At 43.5% G+C, this 5,159-nt stretch overlaps 2 pseudogenes; both read right to left on the bottom strand.

Annotated features, from left to right (window-relative positions):
• On the bottom strand, positions 1-498 carry LOC116081784 (annotated as a pseudogene).
• Positions 499-1,974: 1,476 nt separating this feature from the next.
• Positions 1,975-3,549, bottom strand: LOC116082623 (annotated as a pseudogene).
• Positions 3,550-5,159: the final 1,610 nt, after the last annotated feature.

The following is a 5,159-nucleotide window of genomic DNA, read 5'->3' as shown; positions in this document are numbered from 1 at the left end:
AAGAGGTTTTCTGTCCTCAATTCAGCATAGGAGATATTTCGTTAGTGACACATGATCCTCCCCCCCCAATATTGAAGTGTTCTGTGTGCTAACAATATAGCTTAAAAAAAAAAAAGTAAAACAAAATTCTGCATTTTTATAAAACTTGATAAAAAATAGTATTTCAAACTGTACAGTGACCAGAAGTACAGTTATCAAAAACGCACACACGTCACTTAGCATCTCCAGCACCTTCAGCTTTCTGTGCCTGGTCTGTTTTGGCATCTCCATTCTCTGCAGGGTTATTCGCATCCTTACCAGCGTCGGCTTTCCCCTTCTTCCCCTTGGGTACCTTCTCTCCCTTCTTTGCAGGGGCCTTTTTAGGCTTGGGTTCTGGCTTTAGAGGAGCAGGTTTAGCAGACAATCTTGCAGATCTTCTCTGTGGCTCGTCCTTCACCTTGGCTTTGTCTCCTTTAGCATCCCCTTCAGCCTTTCTTTTGGGCATGGCGGTGACAGAGGACGTCGGCGCTGAATGCGGGTATACAGTGGCGAGCGGGCTTGGTCCGTCCGGGGGTCATCCTCGCTGCTTCTTCACACTGCTCCGTTTTCCAATAATTTTATTAAGTGTTTTTTAGTTTGTTTTCCTTAGGAAATTTGTTTATAGTTTCTTTTTTTATTATGTATTATTTTTGTTATGAGAATGATGGACTGAATGGGAAATGTTTCCCATTAACTCAGGTATTTGAACACTTGGTCCCCAGTTAGTGGTGCTCTTTGGGGATATTTAAAAACCTTTATGAGGTGGAGGCTTGCTGGAGGAAGTACACCAATAGTTGTGGGCTTTAATTTTTCATAGCTTTGTCTGATTCCAGTTTTCTTTCTCTGCCTTGGATTTGTGGTTGAAGATATTTCTCAGCTTCCTGGTCTGTGTCTGCTGCCATTTCTTCCTCACTATTATGGACTCTCCCTCTGAAACTTTAAGACTAAATAACCTCTTAAATCTACAAGTTGCCTCTGTGATAGTATCACATTATTGCTTCAGAAAAAAGTTACTAATACACAGAGTAATTCAGAATTTGTAGAAGGAGTTTCATAGTGTTGCTTCCTTTTTAAATTAGGGAACTTTAGAGAGGGAACAGAAGGGATAGAATTAATATGTATTACAAATGTTTTTTTATTATATTGGCTTACATATGACTTGCAGTATGGTATGGGTAGTCTAGAAATGGCTGAGAACACAGGATCTGCTCAGTTCACAAGGGCAGATGCACTGGCAACCTTGACTTAGTATCAAAGACCTGCAGGGTTTTTGGACTGTAGTCAATATTGAACACTGAAGAAGCTGGTTCTGATGGCATCGAAGAACAAAAGCAACAGTGATAGCAGTAGCATAGATGTGCTTACCATCAAGCAATGAAGCACTCCTAGGCATATACTGAAAGGATATTCCACTGTACCACCAGGACGCTCAACTATCCTCATAGCAGCTTTATTCACAATAGCCAGAAACTGGAAATAACCTAGATGTCCCTCCGCTGAGGAATGGATAAAACAAATGTGGTACGTTTACACAATGGAGTCTTACTCAGCTATTAAAATCCAAGGAGACACACGCATACACATATAAGAAGCACGGCACACTAAGTAGACAATCTCAGAAAAGAAACTTCCCATGACATATCATAGTTAATACACTAAATATATAGCACAAAAAGAGCACTAAGAACTTCAAAAGACTTAAGAAATGGATGAATCATCAGGGCGAAGTTGAAATGCAGGAGAGTCAGCTACTGGAGAATTGTAGACAGGTGCATGTGTTCACCAACATTCTTCTCTTTTTTAAGGTTTCTCCCCTTCTTTTCTTTCCTTCCTTGTCCATTTTCCCCAGAAAACATTTTTACAAACCAGGAGTTAGTGCAACAAATGTTCAGTCAGCACTCAGTGCAAACAAGTGGAACAAAAAAGGTCTATTTCTTCTTTTCAATTTTTCCTCAGTTAAAAAAAGAAAAATATCTGAGCTCTTATATAACTCTTCATAGTTCCAAAATAAAGATGAAAAAACCCACAAAGAGAAGAGCACCCCTTCCCCCCAAAAAATGATGTGTCACAGATCCAAGGAGCCTTCTGTAGGTTTTCAAAGTGTGCTTGGTAAGGTTTCTCATCTTCTGCAGGCTTGCTGGGATATTCTGTCACATACAGGCTCTTGTCAGTGTTGCTTGGGATGGGTTTGATCTCTGTTCCCAGCTGCTCCTCAGTACTCTTCAGGTTGAAGGGGTCATCATATGTGATCAAGTTGATGGCTAAGCCAAGACAACCAAAGTGACCTGATGTTCCAATACAATGAAGATAGGTTTCTGCCAGCTTTGGGAAAGTCAAAGTTTATTACCACATTCACAGCTTGTATATCAATACCCCGGGTAAGCAGGTGAGTGCAAACAAGGTTGCAGCATAAGCCCCTTCTGAAATCATGAAAGGCACAGTTTTGATGTTCCTGCCTCATTTTAACATGGATATAGGAGCAAGAGTAACCCCGTAATTCAACTCTCTGAGAAGAGCTGCAGAAAATGATTGACTGGTTTACCCGAAGCCTGGAGAAAAGCCTATTGAGGCAGTGCATTTTTTGGCTCTCTGTTACATATGCGTAGTACTGGGTTACTCCTTTCAGAGTGAGTGCCTCCACCAGGTTTATCTTGTAGGGTTTTTGCAGATGGGAATTCATAAACTTTTGTACACTAAGAGCAAAAGTAGTGGAATATAGTAAAATCTGCCTATTTTTAGGTAGTGTCAGAATAATACCTTCCATTATCTGCGCAAAATCTCGTGACAACAACTTATCTGCCTCATCCAATACTATCATCAGGACATGATCAGCCTTTGCTACTCCTTTCTTGATAAGATCCAGGATTCTGCCAGGGACAGCAATCACAACATGCACTGTATCACCAAGCCTCATTATGTTATCCCGTAAATTGGTTCCGCCAGTGGTTGCCATCCCTTTGGCCCCTCCCATATGTTTGCTGACCTGGATGCAAAATCTGACTGACCTGTAGAGCAAGTTCTCTAGTGGGAACAATCATCATTGCTTGAATATTGTCCTGCTTCTGGTCCAGCCGTTCAAGTAAGGGGATGAGGTAGGCACGGCTTTTGCCTGTCCCATTTTTTGCTCTAGCTAAGATCTCCCTACCAGATAAAGCAATGGGAATGCTCTCCTCCTGAAGAGGAAATGTCTTTCCCCAGCCATTTCAAAAATTCCCACTAGTAACTCTCGTTTCAAACAGTAATCTTCAAACTCATTTCCTTTTGTGGAGGTCACATCCGAAGTTTGATTCTTAGATCCTCTGGAGGGAGTTATAAAGTCTTTTTCTAGTCATCACCAGGTTTGATAGTGGCGGCCATGCTCTGTGCTTGCTGTTGAGTACCGTTATTGATTGTGCTGATATTCTTCAGCTGGTTCATTGGCTGTGTGCCCTCTCCTCCAGGGCCAGCACTGGCCTTCACAGGGCCCCTCAGCTGGCTGTTCTGACTCGACAGACCCATGATAACAGGGTTTTCTGTTCTGGCCGTGCTCATGCTTTGTTAGCTGCACAGGTGTCTCTTTCAAACATCAAACTTTTCAAAGTCATATTGAAGTCTCACTTCCTGTTCTATCAGTACTCACACCCAGGGCTGGAAGGTGGACTAGCGATGGTAGCGCCATTTTCCTTGTCTTTATGTGGAGGAATTGATTCACAACTGAAGTCCATCCACATTGTAAGTACATGTATTGAAAAAAAAATCCAAGTAAAATTTTCTTCTGGGCTGAGTAGATGCACCATCGTCGCTCCCAAAGGAAAGAGCAGCCTCTCACTGCGGGAGCCAGATGACAAGCCTCTGAGCTCTTCAGCAGAACATTATGCTGGCTCACACACTTCGATGAGCAGCGAGGCACTGGGTGTAAAAACTTGTCGGAAACTTGCCCCTCTTTCCTCTGTGGCAAAGCGCAACCCATAGAAAATTGGATGTGTGTACTTGTATAAACTTTGAAAATAAGTTTTTTTCTGGGTTCATAAATATATATGCAAATATATACATATATACATATATACATATGTATATATATATATATATATATATATATTGGATGAAGGTTGCTGGGATTAAGGGCTTAGAGTGATTATGGAAGCAGCTAAAGATGAGAGGGGCTCAGTTTTCTGCAACACTGTGGAGAGCAGTAGAGCTGGAGAAGCATTTGCCTTGACAAGATGGCGCCTACATCTGCTGTCGACTCCTGGTAAACAACTGTTTGCGCATGTGCGTAGAGTGAAAAGGCGCCAAGTCACGGCCCATCCCGGGGCGTCACATGGGGTGATGAGCAAACAGCCAATCATGGGCGGACATGCCGCGCTGTGGTGTATATAAGCAGTGCCGATTATTGGCTCGGGGTCTTCCTCTTCATGATGCAATAAATGCTTGCTGCAGAAGGATCCTAGTGTCTGTGTGTCTTCTTGCTGGTGAGACGACTGTGCGGGCTACACAATACTAAATCTAAAAAGTGTTTTAGCCTCTAATTGTAGGAAGCAGACTTCTGCAGGCCCCGTGTTGGAAAAGGGCCCAGAAGCCCAGGGTGCGCGTGTGCCACCACACTGCTCTTGTAATGCACCATGCAGCGGTTCTTAACAGACGGCAAGGGAGCTTCGAAGGCTGTGGTCCCCGAGGGCTCTGAGAAGCTCTGTGATTTGGCTCTCCTGTCCCAAACTTCCCAAGTTCCTCAAATCTTCCTTGGAGTATGAGAAGTGTAATGAGTGCAGTCTTAGAGCAGAGTGTGTGAAGCATGGATTTGTACTTCACCGGACCAGCCAGTACAGCCTCGGAGGGCTTGGCGGGCTTGGCAGTCGTGGAGCTTAGTTATCTGCGGTCACCTCCTGTAGTGTGTGAATGAACGCCCCCTGCCCACCTTGATACATACATTTTTGCAGGAATGGGCAACCCCTGAGAGCTGTTAACTTCCATGCTGCAGAAAGCTGCTTGCCATTCTCAGTGCCGCAGTAAGAGTTGCTGTCTGTCGTTTTGCTGTTTTGCGTTGTAAATTGCTGGTAGATGCTTTAGGTGGGTAGTGCTGCTTTAAATTGTGCCCCTCCCAACATGCTTGATGTTTGGTCTGATCTCCAGGCAAAAGGAGTGAGATGAATCAAAACCAGTGA

The sequence above is a fragment of the Mastomys coucha genome, unplaced genomic scaffold (assembly GCF_008632895.1).
Source record: "Mastomys coucha isolate ucsf_1 unplaced genomic scaffold, UCSF_Mcou_1 pScaffold7, whole genome shotgun sequence".
Lineage (NCBI taxonomy): Eukaryota > Metazoa > Chordata > Mammalia > Rodentia > Muridae > Mastomys > Mastomys coucha.
The sequence above is the reverse complement of the archived record's forward strand: the minus strand, read 5'-3'. Positions and strand labels throughout refer to the sequence as shown.